Source organism: Coregonus clupeaformis, chromosome 8, assembly GCF_020615455.1.
Source record: "Coregonus clupeaformis isolate EN_2021a chromosome 8, ASM2061545v1, whole genome shotgun sequence".
NCBI lineage: Eukaryota > Metazoa > Chordata > Actinopteri > Salmoniformes > Salmonidae > Coregonus > Coregonus clupeaformis.
In genome coordinates, this window is record NC_059199.1 from 23,075,761 (window position 1) to 23,097,690 (window position 21,930).

Below are 21,930 nucleotides of genomic sequence, written 5' to 3' on the forward strand. Positions count from 1 at the left end.
AGAGATACACAATTTTAGTTAAGAGTCATCAGTTTGTTTGCTCATTCATTCATTTGTTTTAGATTAGAACATTCTAACAGTTCTGTTCCAGAATCTCTCAGTTCAGTAAGGATTGACTTGTCAGCCGTTTGTGAGTGATTGCATAGTCCAAAGAGTGTATTTATTCCTGGCTGGATTGAGGATTCGAAAGCTCCTGAGAGCCATGTTGGTCAGGTTGGTGAGAGGGTGTCTGTATTCTTTGCTGGGTTGCAGAATGGCAAGGCTAGGTTGGTGACAGGCAGATGGTTTTAGGCCTAGTGGCACCAGCAGTAATGTGAGCAGCGTAACTGGGAGCCACATAGACATCAGCCAGATGTGATGCTCTGCATCTGGAGAAAATGTACTATGACAGAGATGGAGACGACCCTTGGGAGGCATGAACACAAACACAGGCATGAACACACTCCAATTTGCTTACCGCCCCAACAGATCCATAGACGACACAATCTCAATTGCACTCCACACTTCCATCACCCACCTAGATAAGAGGAATACCTATGTGAGAATGCTGTTCATTGACTACAGCTCAGCGTTCAACAACATTGTCCCCTCCAAGCTCATCACCCAGCTTAGGACCCTGGGACTGAACATCTCCCTCTGCAACTGGATCCTGGACTTCCTGATGGGCCGACCCCAGATAGTGAGGGTAGGCAACATCACCTCCGTCACACTGATCCTTAACACGGGGGCCCCACAGGGGTTCGTGCTTAGTCCCCTCCTGTACTCTCTGTTCACCCTCGACTGTGTGGCCACGCACGACTCTAACACCATCATCAAGTTTGCTGAAGACACGAAGAAGATGAGACAGCCTAGAGGGAGGAGGTCAGTGACCTGGCTGTGTGATGCCGGGACAACAACCTCTCCCTCAAATATTCTCTTGAGACGACAGGAGTCATGGAACCTGGTGGAACCTGGCCACTCCAGAGGTCAATTCTAAGGGTCAAAGGTAATCTATTTTCCATGTTGTTTTGTTTAATTTGCTGGTCAGCTGCACTGCTGACACACACACACACACACACACACACACACACACTGCTGACGGATACTTTCCAACTCCACTCCAGCGCTCCGACTCAAAGCATCTGTACATGGGAATAGGAAGTTGGGGGCTGGAGTTTTCCAGGAAGGATTTTTTAGGCTTTGTCAGTGGTTTCTACCCCTACGTCAGAGCTTCCCAGAAGTAGTTCCCAAATGACAGGGGTCAGTCAATGACAGTCTCATTGGTTTAGTTTGCAAGAAAAGTCTGTGAACCCTAATGCTCTTTTTGAGTAAAAAAATGTATGTTTTGATTTGTTTCATTTTCCTGAACTGCTGCAGGTCTATGCATGAATATTATTAAGAGCATATATTATTAACCAATGGTTTGTCTCCCTACGGCAGCACTTCCTAAATGATGATAGGGGCCCTGGAGTGACATTGGTTTTGTTTGCTTTGGCGGGTCACAACTTGACAATCCCAAAAGCGTTGTGTAAGAAAAGTTGTTGGGACCTGCTACTGCTCTATTGGACTGCTGCAGTAATCAACAGCATCTTGTTTTTTGTCCCAAAAAGGTTTTCAAGTTCATTCAGGAAAATTCATGTATTAGGTTTAACCATTTATGAAATAATAAACGACTGGTTGTTTTGGTCTTGGGGATCAAGCTCTGTCCATTAGTGGTGCTCCTCGCAAGATTAATGCGTTAACCCTGTGAGATCCAAGCATAGATCCAAATGAGGAAAAAATTTATTAAACTTCAGAAATACTTGTAATATTTCCATTTTAAGTTTGTAGAAGAATCTTCTGGAAATGTTGCAAAAATGCAACATTGGGCTTCAATGGAAGGAAAAATATGTGGTAAGAAGACTGTGATTCTATTAAAATCATCTCAAAATGGTCCAAAAGCATTTACATGTGATGGAATATATTGTCTAATGGTATATACAGTGGGGGAAAAAGTATTTAGTCAGCCACCAATTGTGCAAGTTCTCCCACTTAAAAAGATGAGAGAGGCCTGTAATTTTCATCATAGGTACACGTCAACTATGACAGACAAAATGAGATTTATTTTCTCCAGAAAATCACATTGTAAGATTTTTTAATGAATTTATTTGCAAATGATGGTGGAAAATAAGTATTTGGTCAATAACAAAAGTGTCTCAATACTTTGTTATATACCCTTTGTGTCAAGGATGTTGTAAGTGGGTGTGGTGGTGGAATCAGGCGCAGGACGCAGAAGTATAGTTCCAAAGACTTTAGTGAAATCTCTAACCGTGCAAGCACTAAATAGCCCGAAGGCGAAACTCCGCGCGCAGGCGAAACAAAACGGGCGCACAGACAGGTGCGACAAAACTCTCCAAACTATGGAGGACAGCTCTACCGAGCAAATAGTCAATACATCCAGCAACAAAGCACGACAGTGAAAACAATCACACACAACACTAACACAAACCCAAGGAGAACTTATAGGACACTAATACACTAAACGAAAACAGGTGTGACCACAATTAGACAAAAGCAAACGAACATAGAAACATGCAACGGTGGCAGCTAGTATTCCGGAGACAACGAACGCCGAAGCCTGCCCAAGCAAGGAAGAGAGGCAGCCTCGGCCGAAACCGTGACAGTACCCCCCCCTTGACGCGCGGCTCCAGACGTGCGCCGACTCCGGCCTCGGGGACGACCAGGAGGACGCGGAGCAGGATGCGTCGGGTGCCCACGATGGAATTCCGTCAGGAGAGACGGGTCCAAAATGTCCCTCCTTGGCACCCAGCACCGCTCCTCCGGGCCGTACCCCTCCCACTCCACTAGATATTGGAGACCCCCCATCCGACGTCTCGAAAACAAGATGGACCGCACGGAGTACGCCGGTGCCCCCTCGATGTCCAATGGGGGCGGAGGAGTCTCCCTGATCTCACTTTCTTGGAGTGGGCCAGCTACCACCGGCCTGAGAAGAGACACATGGAACGAGGGGTTAATACTTTTATATTCAACAGGTAGTTGTAATTTGTAACACACCTCGTTCAACCTTCTCAGGACTTTAAATGGCCCTACAAACCGCCAACCCAGTTTCCGACAGGGCAGGCGGAGGGGCAGGTTTCTGGTAGAGAGCCAGACTCGATCACCAGGTGCGTACACCGGTCCCTCACTGCGGTGGAGATCGGCGCTCGCCTTATGACGCGCGGAGGGCCCGCTGCAGGTGGACGTGTGCAGCGTTCCATGTCTCCTCCGAGCGCCGCACCCACTCATCCACCGCAGGAGCCTCGATCTGGCTCTGCTGCCAAGGTGCCAGAACCGGCTGGTAACCTAACACACATTGGAAAGGGGGTTAGGTTAGTGGAGGAATGGCGCAGGGGAATTCTGGGCCATTTCGGCCCAGGAACGTACCTTGCCCACTCCTCTGGCCGGTCCTGGCAGTATGTTCTAAGAAACCTACCCACATCCTGGTTCACACGTTCCACCTGCCCATTACTCTCCGGGTGGTAACCCGAGGTGAGGCTCACCGAGACCCCCAATCGCTCCATAAAAGCTCTCCAGACTCTGGAGGTAAATTGGGGACCTCGATCAGACACAATATCCTCGGGTACCCCATAGTGCCGGAACACATGGGTGAATAGTGCTTCGGCGTTTGCAGGGCAGTAGGAAGGCCCGGCATGGGGAGCAAACGACAGGCCTTAGAAAACCGGTCCACAACGACCAGTATAGTGGTATTCCCCTGTGAAGGAGGAAGGTCAGTTAGGAAATCCACCGAGAGGTGAGACCATGGTCGTTGTGGAACGGGCAGGGGTAGTAACTTACCCCTAGGCAGATGTCTAGGCGCCTTACACTGGGCGCACACCGAGCAGGAGGAAACATAAACCCTCACATCCCTCGCCAACGTGGGCCACCAGTACTTGGCACTAAGACAGTGCACTGTCCGGCCGATACCAGGGTGTCCAGAGGAGGGTGACGTGTGAGCCCAATAGATCAATCGATCCCGAACCTCGAGCGGAACGTACTTCCGACCCTCCGGGCATTGAGGTGGACTAGGGTCGGTGCGTAACGCTCGCTCGAGTTCAGCATCGACCTCCCACACTACCGGTGCCACCAGACACGACTCCGGCAGTATGGGAGTGGGCTCCACGGACCTCTCCTCCGTGTCATACCGCCGAGACAGTGCGTCTGCCTTACCATTCTGTGACCCAGGGATGTCGTGATCTTGAATGTGAACCGGGTCAAAAACATATTCCACCTCGCCTGGCGAGGTTCAGCCTCCTCGCTGCCCGGATGTACTCCAGGTTACGGTGGTCCGTCAAAATGAGGAAAGGGTGTTGAGCCCCCTCAAGCCAGAGCCTCCACACCTTTAGGGCCTGTACCACGGCTAACAGCTCCCTGTCCCCCTACGTCATAGTTTCGCTCCGCCGGACTGAGCTTCTTGGAATAAAAAGCACAGGGGCGGAGTTTAGGTGGCGCGCCGGACCGTTGCGAAAGCACGGCTCCTATACCGGCCTCTGACGCGTCCACCTCTACCTGAAATGGCAAAGAGGGATCCGGATGCGCCAGCACCGGGCCGAGGTAAACAGGTCCTTCAGCCTCCCAAACGCCCTGTCCGCCTCGGCAGACCACTGCAGACGCACCGGACCCCCCTTCAAAAGAGACGTGATGGGAGCTGCCACCTGTCCAAAACCCCGGATAAACCTCCGGTAGTAATTCGCAAACCCCAAAAACTGCTGCACCTCCTTCACAGTGGTTGGTGTTTGCCAATTACGCACGGCTGACACCCGGTCTACCTCCATCTTCACCCCTGACGCAGACAACTGATACCCCAAAAAGGGAGACCGACTCCTGGAAAAACAGACACTTCTCTGCCTTGACATACAGGTCGTGCTCCACCAGCCTCCGCAACACTCTGCGCACCAGGGCCACATGCTCGACTCGGGTAGGCGAGTACACGAATGTCATCTATGTACACAACCACCCCCTGCCCCTGCATGTCCCTGAAGATCTCATCCACGAATGATTGGAAAACTGACGGAGCGTTCATCAACCCGTATGGCATGACAAGATACTCGTAATGGCCCGAGGTGGTACTAAAGGCTGTCTTCCATTCATCGCCCTCCCTGATGCGCACCAAGTTGTACGCGCTCCTGAGATCTAATTTAGTGAAGAAACGCGCCCCATGCAATGACTCAGTCATGGTCGCAATCAGCGGGAGTGGATAACTGTACTTCACCGTGATCTGATTGAGACCACGGTAATCGATGCACGGGCGTAACCCACCATCCTTTTTCTTCACAAAAAGAAACTCGAGGACGCAGGGGAAGTGGAAGGCCGTATGTATCCTTGTCTCAGAGATTCGTCTATGTAAGTCTCCATAGCTTTCTTCTCCTCCTGAGACAGAGGATACACATGGCTCCGTGGGAGCGCAGCTCCTGCCTGGAGGTCTATCGCACAATCTCCCTGCCTATGGGGCGGCAACTGCGTCGCCCTCGACTTACTAAACGCAATAGCCAAATCCCCATACTCAGGGGGAACGTGCAATGCGGGCACCTGGTTTGGACTCTCCACCGAGGTAGCCCCTACGGAAACGCCTAAACATCGACCCACACACTGAGCAGACCACTCCATCAGAGCTCTCTCCTGCCACGAAATAGATGGGTTATGGGTACTCAACCAGGGCATGCCCAGCACCACCGGATACGCAGGCGAGTCGATCAGAAATAGCTGGATCATCTCCTGATGACCCCCCTGCGCACACATCCTAAGTGGCGCTGTAACCTCCCTGATCAAGCCCGCACCCAACGGACGGCTATCTAGGGCATGAACGGGAAAGGAACGTCAACAGGTAGAAGGGGAATCCCTAAGGCTAAACAAAATTGCTTATCAACAAAATTCCCAGCCGCGCCTGAATCTACCAGCGCCTTATGCTGGGAATGAGGTGCTACCTGTGGAAAACGCACAGGTATACAAAAGTGTGCAACAGAGAGCTCTGGGTGAGTGGGCGCCTACTCACCTGGAAGGACTCCCCAGTGCGGGACCTGTCGTCTTCCCCCTAGGAGGCCATCCCCAGCACCTAGCCGCGGTGTGTCCTCCCCGACCACAGTTGGTGCAGGAGATGGACCCCCTCGTATTCCGACCCCTCCTCTCTCTAGCGCCAGCGCCACCGAGCTCCATGGGGCACGGCTCGGAAGCGCTGGAGGGTGAAATGGACGGACCCCCTCGGGACGTCCGCGGGTAGCTAGCAGGGTATCCAGCCTGATGGACATGTCGACCAACTGGTCGAACGAGAGACTGGTGTCCCTACAGGCCAGCTCCCTACGGACGTCCTCACATAGACTACATCGATAGTGATCGATGAGGGCCCGCTCATTCCACCCTGCATCCGCCGCTAGAGTGCGGAATTCTAAGGCGAACTCCTGGGCACTCCTCCTCCCCTGCCGGAGGCAGACAGACGCCTCCCCCGCCGCTTTCCCCTCCGGGGATGGTCAAACACCGCCCTGAAGCGGCGGGAGAACTCGTCGTAGGTGATGGTGTTAGCATCTATTCTCCTCCACTCTGCGTTGGCCCATTCCAACGCTTTACCGGAAAGGCAGGAGATCAGGGCGGACACGCTCCGTGCCCCGAGGGCGCCGGGTGCACGGTGGCCAGGTAAAGCTCCACCTGGAGAAGGAATCCCTGACACCCGGCAGCGGTCCCATCGTAGGCCCTCGGGAGCGAGAGTCGAACTCCTCTGGGTTCCCGGGAGCGGGAAGAGGCTGACTTGCCGATGGCGCGGGCAGGGACGATGGTAGTGGAGGTGTCCCCTCGGGTCTCCCAGCCTCTGATGGTGGTGATCACCTCCTGCAGTGCGGACCCCATCCGCAGGATCTGGTCATCTTGCTGGCGGACCCTGTCCTCCAGCGTCGCCTGCGCTGCTTCGGCTCCTGCTGATTCCATTTAATGGTGTGTGATTCTGTCAAGGATGTTGTAAGTGGGTGTGGTGGTGGAATCAGGCGCAGGACGCAGAAGTATAGTTCCAAAGACTTTAGTGAAATCTCTAACCGTGCAAGCACTAAATAGCCTGAAGGCGAAACTCCGCGCGCAGGCGAAACAAAACGGGCGCACAGACAGGTGCGACAAAACTCTCCAAACTATGGAGGACAGCTCTACCGAGCAAATAGTCAATACATCCAGCAACAAAGCACGACAGTGAAAACAATCACACACAACACTAACACAAACCCAAGGAGAACTTATAGGACACTAATACACTAAACGAAAACAGGTGTGACCACAATTAGACAAAAGCAAACGAACATAGAAACATGCAACGGTGGCAGCTAGTATTCCGGAGACAACGAACGCCGAAGCCTGCCCGAGCAAGGAAGAGAGGCAACCTCGGCCGAAACTGTGACACTTTGTTGGCAATGACACTGGTCAAACGTTTTCTGTAAGTCTTCACAAGGTTTTCACACACTGTTGCTGGTATTTTGGCCCATTCATCCATGCAGATCTCCTCTAGAGCAGTGATGTTTTGGGGCTGTCGCTGGGCAACACGGACTTTCAACTCCCTCCAAAGATTTTCTATGGGGTTGAGATCTGGAGACTGGCTAGGCCACTCCAGGACCTTGAACTGCTTCTTACGAAGCCACTCCTTCGTTGCCCGGGCGGTGTGTTTGGGATCATTGTCATGCTGAAAGACCCAGCCACGTTTCATCTTCAATGCCCTTGCTGAAGGAAGGAGGTTTTCTCTCAAAATTTCACGATACATGGCCACATTCATTCTTTCCTTTACACAGATCAGTCGTCCTGGTCCCTTTGCAGAAAAACAGCCCCAAAGCATGATGTTTCCACCCCCATGCTTCACAGTAGGTATGGTGTTCTTTGGATGCAACTCAGCATTCTTTGTCCTCCAAACACGACGAGTTGAGTTTTTACCAAAAAGTTATATTTTGGTTTCATCTGACCATATGACATTCTCCCAATCCTCTTCTGGATCATCCAAATGCACTCTAGCAAACTTCAGACGGGCCTGGACATGTACTGGCTTAAGCAGGGGGACACGTCTGGCACTGCAGGATTTGAGTCCCTGGCGGCGTAGTGTGTTACTGATGGTAGGCTTTGTTACTTTGGTCCCAGCTCTCTGCAGGTCATTCACTAGGTCCCCCCGTGTGGTTCTGGGATTTTTGCTCACCGTTCTTGTGATCATTTTGACCCCACGGGGTGAGATCTTGCGTGGAGCCCCAGATCGAGGGAGATTATCAGTGGTCTTGTATGTCTTCCATTTCCTAATAATTGCTCCCACAGTTGATTTCTTCAAACCAAGCTGCTTACCTATTGCAGATTCAGTCTTCCCAGCCTGGTGCAGGTCTACAATTTTGTTTCTGGTGTCCTTTGACAGCTCTTTGGTCTTGGCCATAGTGGAGTTTGGAGTGTGACTGTTTGAGGTTGTGGAAAGGTGTCTTTTATACTGATAACAAGTTCAAACAGGTGCCATTAATACAGGTAACGAGTGGAGGACAGAGGAGCCTATTAAAGAAGAAGTTACAGGTCTGTGAGAGCCAGAAATCTTGCTTGTTTGTAGGTGATCAAATACTTATTTTCCACCATAATTTGCAAATAAATTCATAAAAATCCTACCAATGTGATTTCTGGAAAAAAATAATCTCAATTTGTCTGTCATAGTTGACGTGTACCTATGATGAAAATTACAGGCCTCTCTCATCTTTTTAAGTGGGAGAACTTGCACAATTGGTGGCTGACTAAATACTTTTTTCCCCACTGTAAATCTGAAATGAAGTCCTATTTAGACTGAAATAGCCAAATTGATCAACTCGACCAGTCCAAACCGTTCCAGGCATAAGCGACATATTGGTCGCTTAGGGCCCCCAAATAAATAAATATATACAGTGCATTCGTAAAGTATTCAGACCCCTTGACTTTTTCCACATTTTGTTACGTTTCAGCCTTATTCTAAAATTGATTATATTGTTTTTTTTCCCCTCATCAATCTACACACAACAGATCTATCATGATGACCTTTTACATAAATATTCAGACCCTCTACTCAGTACATTGTTGAAGCACCTTTGGCAGCGATTACAGCCTCAAGTCTTCTTGGGTATGACGCTACAAGCTTGGCACACCTGTATTTGGGGAGTTTCTCCCATTCTTCTCTGCAGATCCTCTCAAGCTCTGTCAGGTTGGATGGAGAGCGTCGATGCACAGTTATTTTGCAGGTCTCTCCAGAGATGTTCGATCGGGTTCAAGTCCTGGCTCTGGCTGGGCCACTCAAGGACATTCAGAGACTTGTCCCAAAGCCACTCCTGCGCTGTCTTGGCTGTGTGCTTAGGGTTGTTGTCCTGTTGGAAGGTGAACCTTCACACCAGTCTGAGGTCCTGAGCGCTCTGGAGCAGGTTTTCATCAAGGATCTCTTTGTACTTTGTTCAGTTCATCTTTCCCTCAATCCTGACTAGTCTCCCAGTCCCTGCCGCTGAAAAACATCCCCACAGCATGATGCTGCCACCACCATGCTTCACCGTAGGGATGGTGCCACGTTTCTTCTAGACGTGACACTTGGCATTCAGGCCAAAGAGTTCAATCTTGGTTTCATCAGACCAGAGAATCTTGTTTCTCATGGTCTGAGCGTCCTTTAGGTGCCTTTTACTGTGGAGTGGCTTCCATCTGGCCACTCTACCATAAAGGCCTGATTGGTGGAGTGGTGCAGAGATGGTTGTCCTTCTGGAAGGTTCTCCCATCTCCACAGAGGAACTCTGGAGCTCTGTCAGAGTGACCGTAGGTTCTTGGTCACCTCCCTGACCAAGGCCCTTCTCAGTGGTGTAAAGTACTTAAGTAAAAATACTTTAAAGTACTACTTAAGTAGTTTTTTGGGGTATCTGTACTTTACTTTACTATTTCAATTTTTGACAACTTTTACTTTTACTTCATTACATTCCTAAAGAAAATAATGTACTCTTTACTCCATACATTTTCCCTGACACCCAAAAGTACTCGTTACATTTGGTCCAATTCATGCACTTATCAAGAAAACATCCTTAGTCATCCCTACTGCCTCTGATCTGGCGGACTCACTAAACACAAATGCTTTGTTTGTAAATTAATAGAGTGTTTCCCTGGCTATCTGTAAATAAAATAAATAAAATAAAAATAAATAAAGTTGTCGTCTGGTTTGCTTAATATAAGGAATTTTGAAATTATTAATACTTTTACTTTTGATACTTAAGTATATTTGAGCAATTCCATTTACTTTTGATACTTAAGTATATTTAAAACCAAATAGTTTTAGACTTTTACTCAAGTAGTATTTTAATGGGTGACTTTCACTTTTACTTGAGTCATTTTCTATTAAGGTATTTGTACTTTTACTCAAGTATGACTTTTGAGTACTTTTTCCACCACTGGCCCTTCCCCCCCGATTGCTCAGTTTGGCCGGGTGGCCAGCTCTAGGAAGAGTCTTGGTGGTTCCAAATGTATTCAATTTAGGAATGATGTAGGCCAGTGTGTTCTTGGGGACCTTCAATGCTGCAGAATTTTTGTGGTACCCTTCCCCAGATCTGTGCCTCGACACAATCCTGTCTCGGCGCTCTACGGACAATTCCTTCAAAATCATGATTTGGTTTTTGCTCTGACATGCACTGTCAACTGTGGGACCTAATATAGACAGGTGTGTTGCTTTCCAATCAATCTCATAGCAAATGGTCTGAATGCTTATATAAATAAGGTATTACGTTTTTTTTAGTTTTAATACATTTGCTAACATTTCAAAAAACCTGTTTTCACTTTGTCATTATGGGGTATTGTGTATATATTGATGAGGATTTGTATTTATTTAATCCATTTTAAAATAAGGCTGTATCGTAACAAAATGTGGAAAAAGGAAATGGGTCTGAATACTTTCCGAATGCACTGTATATACTGTGTGTACAAAACATTATGAACACCTTCCTAATATTGAGTTACACCCCCTTTTGCCCTCAGAACAGCCTCAATTCGTCGGTCATGGATTCTACAAGGTATCGAAAGCGTTGCACAGGGATGCTGGCCCATGTTGACTCCAATGCTTCCAACAGTTGTGTCAAGTTGGCTGGATGTCCTTTGGGTGGTGGACCATTCTTGATACACACGGAAAACTGTTGAGCGTGAAAAACCCAGAAGCGTATTTAACCTGTCTCCTCCTATTTATCTACACTGATTGGTGGATTTAACAGGTGACATCAATAACGGATCATAGCTTTCACCTGGATTCACCTGGTCAGTCTTTGTCATTGAAAGAGAAGGTGTTCCTAATGTTTTGTGTATTCAGTGTATTTTTTTGGAACTCAGTCAGGGTCTCAATTTACTATTGAGAGTAAGAATAGTCTAATTTTGAAATGTAGCTATTTGTACATTTGGTTGTGCATCATTCTGCAGTTTTTCTCTCGTTATGTCAGTCACTGACAGTCACTCAATTAGCCATGTCAGCTAAGAATTTTTAGATTGTAGTTAGTCTATCCAGTTTTCTAAACTTGTAGTAATCATGGCCGTATACTGACCGGGCATGCAGGGCATGTGCCCAGGGCCCTGACCTCCAGGTGGCCCCCATTGATTTTGTTAAGGCGTCAGCATGCTTCGGTTCAGCTGGCACCTAGCCGAACTTGGCTAGGCGAACCAAACGAGTGTGCTCGCATACTCCCTTAAAAGACCTTTGCTGGAAAAACGACAATAGTACTGTTTGCCCATCTTGAGACTGCCTCAAAATAGTCTGAATTAATCGAAGATAAATCAAGAAATCGCTCATAAATGTTTTATGTTTTTGCAGAGGAGATCTTAGTCGCGCAATTTTACATCTAACTAGGATGTTTGGTTCAGTATTTCTCAAGTACGTTTTTTTTTGCATGAACACAATTAGTCTCTCTTTGAATGAAAACAAACACTTCATTGAAGAATCCCTATTGTTGACCAATAGCTCAGGAAGAGGCATAGACTTTGGCTACAGACTTTGGCTTGCCTCGAGAAAATGTTTTGTGTGCTACTAACAACCGAAAAAAAACAGAAAAAAACCTTTGCCGAAGACCAAAAGAGAACAGAAACGTCACAAAATGTCGTCATAATATATGCACAAACTGTTCTGAAAAGTTTCGGCTGGAAAGCATTCGGACACCTTTAATCATCCTCATTCAGATATCATATTAACATGGCATAATAAGTCATGGCAAAATGTGTAGAATTGGCAGGAAATGTACTTTAAAACTACAGAAATGTATCTCCAAACCATGGCAAAATGGATAGAATTGCATGAAATGTGTTATAATTTTTTTTTATCCTCTCCGCCCAATGGCAAAATGTGTAGAATTGCAGAAAGTATTTGATCCCCTGCTGATTTTGTACGTTTGCCCACTGACAAAGACATGATCAGTCTATAATTTTAATGGTAGGTTTATTTGAACAGTGAGAGACAGAATAACAACAAAAAAATCCAGAAAAACGCATGTCAAAAATGTTATAAATTGATTTGCATTTTAATGAGGGAAATAAGTATTTGACCCCTCTGCAAAACATGACTTAGTACTTGGTGGCAAAAACAGAGGTCAAACGTTTCTTGTAGTTGGCCACCAGGTTTGCACACATCTCAGGAGGGATTTTGTCCCACTCCTCTTTGCAGATCTTCTCAAAGTCATTAAGGTTTCGAGGCTGACGTTTGGCAACTCGAACCTTCAGCTCCCTCCACAGATTTTCTATGGGATTAAGGTCTGGAGACAGGCTAGGCCACTCCAGGACCTTAATGTGCTGCTTCTTGAGCCACTCCTTTGTTGCCTTGGCCGTGTGTTTTGGGTCATTGTCATGCTGGAATACCCAACCACGACCCATTTTCAATGCCCTGGCTGAGGGAAGGAGGTTCTCAACCAAGATTTGACGGTACATGGCCCCGTCCATCGTCCCTTTGATGCGGTGAGGTTGTCCTGTCCCCTTAGCAGAAAAACACCCCCAAAGCATAACGTTTCCACCTCCATGTTTGACGGTGGGGATGGTGTTATTGGGGTCATAGGCAGCATTCCTCCTCCTCCAAACACGGCGAGTTGAGTTGATACCAAAGAGCTCGATTTTGGTCTCATCTGACCACAACACTTTCACCCAGTTCTCCTCTGAATCATTCAGATGTTCGTTGGCAAACTTCAGACGGGCCTGTATATGTGCTTTCTTGAGCAGGGGGACCTTGCGGGCGCTGCAGGATTTCAGTCCTTCACGGCGTAGTGTGTTACCAATTGTTTTCTTGATGACTATGGTCCCAGCTGCCTTGAGATCATTGACAAGATCCTCCCGTGTAGTTCTGGGCTGATTCCTCACTGTTCTCATAATCATTGCAACTCCACGAGATGAGATCTTGCATGGCGCCCCAGGCCGAGGGAAATTGACAGTTATTTTGTGTTTCTTCAATTTGCGAATAATCGTACCAACTGTTGTCACCTTCTCACCAAGCTGCTTGGCGATGGTCTTGTAGCCCATTCCAGCCTTGTGTAGGTCTACAATCTTGTCCCTGACATCCTTGGAGAACTCTTTGGTCTTGGCCATGGTGGAGAGTTTGGAATCTGATTGATTGATTGCTTCTGTGGACAGGTGTCTTTTATACAGGTAACAAACTGAGATTAGGAGCACTCCCTTTAAGAATGTGCTCCTAATCTCAGCTCTTTACCTGTATAAAAGACACCTGGGAGCCAGAAATATTTCTGATTGAGAGGGGGTCAAATACTTATTTCCCTCATTAAAATGCAAATCAATATATAACATTTTTGACATGCGTTTTTCTGGATTTTTTTGTTGTTATTCTGTCTCTCACTGTTCAAATAAACCTACCATTAAAATTATAGACTGATCATTTCTTTGTCAGTGGGCAAACATACAAAATCAGCAGGGGATCAAATACTTTTTTCCCTCACTGTATGCCCCATGGCAGAATGTGTAGAATTGCAGGAAATTAATCGAAATTGGAGGGGGAGGGGCTGGTCCAACTCAAGGTGTCATAAAAAAAAATCCCCTCCCCAATGTTAGAAATATTTTCACATGACGCTCCACCCTCAGTAAATTTCCATCTGTCCCCCTCACTTGTACGGTAAAATAAATTGATCACCCTCCCCATCATAGAATTAACTCAAAATAATGTTTACGATCACAAATAACAATAGCGACCCTGTGTTTCTACATTTTAGTCATTTAGCAGACGCTCTTATCCAGAGCGACTTACAGTTAGTGAGTGCATACATTCATTTTTTATACTGGTCCCCCATGGGAATCAAACCCACAACCCTGGCGTTGCAAACGCCATGCTCTACCAACTGAGCTACACCCCTGCCGGCCATTCCCTCCCCTACCCTGGACAAATTGTGCACCGCCCCATGGGTCTCCCGGTCGCAGCCGGTTACGACAGAGCCTGGATTTGAACCAGGATCTCTAGTGGCACAGCTAGCACTGCGCAACAGTGCCTTAGACCACTGCGCCACTCTGGGACACTAAACGTGGATATCGACTTTGCCACTTCAGCATGCATTTGTGGCACAGCCGATGCCACGCAAGGGTATGGGCCAGGAAGTTGTGGGTTCGCCGACCACCACAGACGAGCTCACTCTCCCTGCCTGTTTCATTACACTATGATCAGAGACGGCTGCAGACAATGATCAGCTAAGGGGAAATCAGATGCCACATTTTCCACCAACAGGTTTCTGTGTCAATGCACCACACAACCAATAAACAAAGCATACCGACTTCGGGCACTTCAATATCATGATTTGCATTTTCAACACAACAATAAATAGACTATATAAATCTCGACAAACAGAAAATACACCCCTCCCTACCTTGTAGGCTTACCCAGTACAGAAGGCTTGGCTTGACAATCTCCGAATGTCATTAAACGTTTTGGTGTTTTGTAATAGATGTATCTTTCCATTCATCAATTGGCCGCTTTTATTTGTCACAAAAAACTGGGATTAAACAGTAAAGTTGAGGACTTATTTCCATTGTCCTTCTTTTTTTACATAAATACATATACAATTACATAGATACAGAGACATTACAAAGATAGAGATGACAAAATGCTATGTGTATGAGGGGGGAGTTTAAGTACAATTCTTACAAGCTTGTTTGGCTGGTTGCTTATTCTTTAGATGTTTGGGGCTGCTGGTGAACCATGATGTGCAGTCATAATAAGTGACACTGGACTAGCGCACTAGCTAGGACTAGCGACAGATTTTAATATGAATATTCTAAAATCTTCATAAAAAGAATATGCCATTTCAGAGTTTCCTTTAGGAAAATATTGCATCGGACAACATGACAGGGAAGATTTTAATTTACTGGACATTTGAGAAATTCCCTGGACGTCCATATGCATTGAGAGCCAACCTGGCGAAGCCAGCACCATCAATAAACAAGGGATATTGGCCAAATGAGCCACATTTACGTCCGTTTAAACAGCCTATAACAAATTACAAAAACACAATTCATTCGATGTGTAGCATATGCAAAACTTTATAGCCCATTTTTGTTTTGTTTTTTAGGCTACTTTTCTAAAACAACAATTGTCCACCTCATGGTTCAGCTGTCAGAGATTTGAGCATTACATGTATCAGTGTATTGCATGCACAGGCCTATAGGCTTAGGTGTCCACTGTATGATATTAACATTTTCATAAATATATATATAGCCTACAGTGGCTTGCGAAAGTATTCACCCCCCTTGGCATTTTTCCTATTTTGTTGCCTTACAACCTGAAATTAAAATGGATTTTTTGGGGGGTTTGTATCATTTGATTTACACAACATGCCTACCACTTTGAAGATGCAAAATATTTTTTATTGTAAAACAAACAAGAAATAAGACAAAAAAAACAGAAAACCTGAGCGTGCATAACTATTTACCCCCCCCAAAGTCAATACTTTGTAGAGCCACCTTTTGCAGCAAGTCTCTTGGGGTATGTATCTATAAACTTGGCACATCTAGCCGCTTTGATTTTTGCCCATTCTTCAAGGCAAAACTGCTCCAGCTCCTTCAAGTTGGATGGGTTCCGCTGGTGTACAGCAATCTTTAAGTCATACCACAGATTCTCAATTGGATTGAGGTCTGGGCTTTGACTAGGCCATTCCAAGACATTTAAATGTTTCCCCGTAAAACACTCGAGTGTTGCTTTAGCAGTATGCTTAGGGTCATTGTCCTGCTGGAAGGTGAACCTCCATCCCAATCTCAAATCTCTGGAAGACTGAAATAGGTTTCCCTCAAGAATGTCCCTGTATTTAGCGCCATCCATCATTCCTTCAATTCTGACCAGTTTCCTAGTCCCTGCCAATGAAAAACATCCCCACAGCATGATGCTGCCACCACCATGCTTCACTGTGGGGATGGTGTTCTCGGGGTGATGAGAGGTGTTGGGTTTGCGCCAGACATAGTGTTTTCCTTGATGGCCAAAAAGCTCAATTTTAGTCTCATCTGACCAGAGTACCTTCTTCCATATGTTTGGGGAGTCTCCCACATGCCTTTTGGCGAATACCAAACGTGTTTGCTTATTTTATTCTTTAAGCAATGGCTTTATTCTGGCCACTCTTCCGTAAAGCCCCGCTCTGTGGAGTGTACGGCTTAAAGTGGTCCTATGGACAGATAATCCAATCTCCGCTGTGGAGCTTTGCAGCTCCTTCAGGGTTATCTTTGGTCTCTTTGTTGCATCTCTGATTAATGCCCTCCTTGCCTGGTCCGTGTGTTTTGGTGGGCGGCCCTCTCTTGGCAGGTTTGTTGTGGTGCCATATTCTTTCAATTTTGTAATATATGGATTTAATGGTGCTCCGTGAGATGATCAAAGTTTCTGATATTTTTTTATAACCCAACCCTGATCTGTACTTCTCCACAACTTTGTCCCTGACCTGTTTGGAGAGCTCCTTGGTCTTCATGGTGCCGCTTGCTTGGTGGTGCCCCTTGCTTAGTGGTGTTGCAGACTGGGGTCTTTCAGAACAGGCGTATATATACTGAGATCATGTGACAGATCATGTGACACTTAGATTGCACACAGGTGGACTTTATTTAACTAATTATGTGACTTCTGAAGGTAATTGGTTGCACCAGATCTTATTTAGGGGCTTCATAGCCAATGGGGTGAATACATATGCACACACCACTTTTCCGTTATTTATTTTTTATAATTTTTTTGAAACAAGTAATTTTTTTCATTTCACTTCACCAACTTGGACTATTTTGTATATGTCCATTACATGAAATCCAAATAAAAATCCATTTAAATTACAGGTTGTAATGCAACAAAATAGGAAAAATGCCAAGGGGGTTGAATACTTTTGCAAGGCACTGTATATTTACATTTACATCATTTAGCTGACACTCTTATCCAGAGCGACTTACAGTTAGTGCATACATTATTATTTTCATACTGGCCCCCCGTGGGAAACGAACCCACAACCCTGGCGTTGCAAACGCCATGCTCTATCAAATGAGCTACCTCCCTGCCTGCCATTCCCTCCCCTACCCTGGACGACTTGTGCGCCGCCCCATTGGTCTCCCGGTTGCGGCCGGCTACAACAGAGCCTGGATTCGAACCAGGATCTCTAGTGGCACAGCTAGCACTGCGATGCAGTGCCTTAGACCACTGCGCCACTCGGGAGACTATATGAGGTATATAAAGGAAGAGAAGCTTAGGCCTAACCCCAGAGAGATAGAGAGAGATAGTGATATGCCAGTGGCATGCTACGACACCGAGATGCATTTCTGCTATACAGATGTAGACGTACAGAAGGAGACTAATTCGTAAATTTTCTATCAGAATATTTTGTATTAAGATAAGCTTTATATTGTTAGATTATAGGAGTAAATCTGGTAGGCCTTCCTCACCTCAAGTTCAACTGTCAGAGTCAGTTGGAGCGCTGGGCGCACTGCCTTCATATCATAGGCCTGCAGTAGCTAAACCTTAATAATAACCACACCACACCAAACCTTCACAAACGTTTCTAAACTTTATTAGGGTCAAGTCATTGTTTATAGAGAAAATGTGAGCAGAAGAGCAAATGTACAGTAAACCAGGGAAAAAACATACTACCCTCCCCTGTGCCCAATAAAAAACCACACAACCCTCCCCAAAGAAAAAAAAGGTTTGACAACCCTCCCCAATTTTGGACCACTCCTCCCCCCAGTAAATTTCCATCTGTCCCTAACTTTAAAACATATCTAGAAATATATGATTGTAGCCCAATGTTGCGTTTTTGCGACACTTACAAAATTACCTCTAGCTCTGGCTCAGAATGTTTGTTTCTCAATTTTTGTTTTTCTACATAATCACTACATCTTAGAGAAGACAGGAAAAAATATTTCAAGTCATGTTCTTGCATGGATGGCTTAAATCATATGCTTGTGTAGGGGACCAATGTGGTCTCAGACGGTGTACAGTTTTCTAATGTTTTAGAGGCTACTGATCCCACAATAATCATACTAACACACAACAAATACTACTAAGAGATACATCTGTGTCTAAGGACCAGTACGGGGGACCAGTACGAAAAGAAGTATTAAAATGTATGTACTCTCAACTGTAAGTCGCTCTGGATAAGAGTGTCTTTCATCTTTACAATGTTGGTTCTTACAGGGTTAATTCAGTGGTTTTCAAACCTATCCTGTGGGACCCCCATAGACATTTCACAATTTTGTTGTATCCCTGAACTACCTCAGTTGAATCAGGTGTGCTAGCTCTAGAATAGTTTGAATACATGGAACTGATGTGGGTCCCCATGGACAAGTTTGAAAACCAATGCGTTAATTAGTAAGGTTATCAATCAACTACACGCAGGAAAGGAGCAAAATGTATGTCAATCTCCCAAAACACCTTCCAACCTGAACCAACTGGTTTCATTTCATTTGCATTAACTGTTTTAATTTCATTTATTTGACAGGAATAAGGCACATCAATCAACATTTCTGTAAATGTGCCAGATTTAGCCCGATAGCTAAATCTGCTAAAACAGGTAAATATTATAAAATAATACTGTATGTTCTCAATGACTTACCTGGTTAAATAAAGGCATAATAGTATAAGTATAATTGCACTTATCATGAGTGATTTAAAGTTGGTAGTTGGATATTTACTTACTCAACATGCACTTGGTCATAATTGTGAAATCATCCAAAGATAATTGAACCAGGAAAGGAGTAAAAGTGACTTGAACAAGCTTGCAATTATTTACACAGTAAAATACATTCCAACATCCAGAGAGTTCAGAAAGTCCAGAAATTCCTATTATCCTATTTCTCCTTTAAGGAGGGACAGCGTTAGAAGAAATAGCTGAGGTAGATCTCCCTGTGATTCTATTTACTGTGCTGAAGGGGAATAAAGCCAGGATGAGAGTAGGAGAAGTGAAGTACTGATATAGAGAAAAGAGGGGGAGAGGAGAAGAGCAGAGGGAAGTATAGATAGAGAGGAAAGAGAGTAAGAAGGAGAAGAGCAGAGCAGAGAGAAGAATGCGATAGAGAGAAAAGAGAGGGAGAGAGGAGAAGAGCAGAGATAAGTATGTAATAGAGGGAAAAGAGAGGGAGAGGAGAAGATCAGAGAGAAAAGAGAAGGAGAGGAGGAGATAGTGAAAATCGCTTATTAAATCAAGCCAAGACAGCTTAGTTAGTTCACAGACTTATCCCTCCCTCCTCCCCTTTCATCCCCTGTTCATCGCTCGCCCCACTTCCCCCCTCCCTTCCTCTTATTCTCTCCTTCTCATTTCTCTCCCCTGCATCTCTCCCGTTTCCTCCTCTTTCCCTTCTATCCCCTTTTCTCCCTCCAACTCTCTTTCCTCCTCCCCTCACAGATTCAGCTCCCCCCCCCTTTCCATCCCAGTGTTTACGTGAAGTGATCTCTTGGTAGCGAGACTCAGCTCACTGATTTACACCAGCAGATGGAGGGAGCAGATCTCTCTCCTGTCTCTCCTTCTGTTGCTCGCTCTGTCTTGCTCTCCTTACACCGAGTGTGTTCCCTCATGCCCCATTTGGACTGGACACACAAACCTGGTCTGTGTCTCTGCTATGAGTGTGGGAGTTTGAGTGTGAGTTTGAGCAGTAGCTGAGCAGACTACAGGACTTATCTTCTCCCTGTCAGCTCGTCTCTGAGTGGACTCACTCACTGGATAAAGGGCTTCGTTTGTCTACAGCTGACTCCCCACGTACAGGTATAGTTTGTGTTTTTATTTTATTCAACCTTTATTTAACTAGGCAAGTCAGTGTGTGCTTAATGTGTGTTTGTGGTCTCTCTAAGTCTTCAATAGGTGTGTTTTTGTTGCTACTGTCTCTAGAACTGTTTGTTAGTCACAAAGTGTGACACAATTGTCATGATCTTTGTTGTGTCGCAAAGTTCTGTCCGGGAGCGAGTGTGTTTGTGTTCAATAGGTATTTGTCGTCAATAGGTATTGTGTATGTTTGCTTCTGTCTCCATATCCTGGAGTGTCACAGAGAATGTGTGCTACGTCTCAAGGCTTACTCTTTCAAGTACTGAATAAAGCTAGATAATGTGTGTGTGTGTTTCAATGCATGTGTTGTAGGTTCTCTCAGAGTCTCCTTAAGTGCTCTGCTCTGGTTGCTGTCAAGTTGTTGGTCTAAATTCAATCTGACTTCTTCAACAATAGATTAAACAAATAAAGTGAAATGCGCATATGGAAATCGATTTGACTTTGTGTAAAGCAAATACTCCTGCATGTGACTATTTTCACATATAGTCCTCTTTAAATAACCAATATCATTCCTCTTTAAAGTGAACTCTGGGGTAAAAGAAAAGCAAAATAACTAAATTCTCATTGTATTCACACTGCCCTTGCCTTTGAATGAGGACTCAACTCTTTTGCCAGTTCACTTCACCTATTTTGTGGTCCGAGTCATCTTTGCATTCACATTGCTATGTTTAGAATGGAACTAAGATCTTTTTCCAAAATTCACTCAATGCAGTTTTCACTAAGTGCAGGACAAGCCATTCCATCAGATCGTGTTATAGACAGCTATATATACCTACTTACATTTTGGAAGCTAATAGACTGCATTTAGTTAAAAGATGAGACATAATAATTATAATCAGTAGATAATATTAACATCTAAATATTATTGGTAACAGAATAAATAGCAGAAGAATACTGCAGATTAAATATTGATATAAGGCTACAGGCCCTTTAAGCATTAGCATTGCTTTTGTGGTTAAGTGGGACTATCAAGTTAGTGCTATCTGGAATCTTTAGGATGTCCCTACCCTAAATCCTAACCTTAACCCCTACCCTAACCCTAACCCTAACCTTAACCATAACCCTTACCTAACCTTAACCCTTACCTTAACCATTTTAAATGTCAACTTCTATGGAGTAACATCAGAGTTGTGACGTCCCAAGGATTCCGGATAGCAAGAAACCTGATTTTGTACCCTATGTTGTGATTCTCACCAAATATGTTGCTGTCTTCTCACACTATTCAAACCCCACAATCGAATAAACAACTCATGAAGCTCTCTTAGCCCATAGATTACATATTGCAAACAAATAACCTGAACATCGTGTCGGTACAAAACTCATATTTTTGCATTTCTGTACATCCTTGACAATCGCTAATCAATATCCAAAAACAGCACACGTTTTTTCCACGAACCTGGACATCGTCCTCTTCTCTCTTTTGTTGCACCAATGTCAGGGGTTATGGCAGGGAAAACGGTGTTGCAGTGGTCTAGTGTGTAGTACGGGAAAAATGACAAGTGTTGATGATCACAAGTTTACTGGAGAACGGAGACCAAGTAGAGACTTTCGGACAAGGTGGATAATTGTATAATATAAGGCAGTTTATTCAGAGGTAAAGATATCTGTAAATCGCGTGCACGGACCCGTTCGTCAACCTCGTAGGGAGATATCTGAGAGAGCGAGCCCCTAAACATTGTGTGCTGACATTTTATACAATAAAATAAAG

General features: G+C 45.3%; 1 protein-coding gene across 2 annotated transcripts in view; it reads left to right on the plus strand.

The window, feature by feature from the left end:
• The window catches only part of arhgap36 (Rho GTPase activating protein 36), a 113,365-nt gene that overhangs the window by 28,889 nt on the left and 62,546 nt on the right, over nt 1-21,930 (plus strand). The window contains exon 1 of one of the 2 annotated variants that reach the window (XM_041882638.2): nt 19,782-20,165. The exons of the other annotated variant lie outside the window; for it this stretch is intronic. The gene's annotated coding sequence lies outside the window, so the exon portion shown is untranslated. Of the gene's footprint in view, nt 1-19,781; nt 20,166-21,930 lie in introns of those variants that run through there. 2 annotated transcript variants of the gene reach the window in all.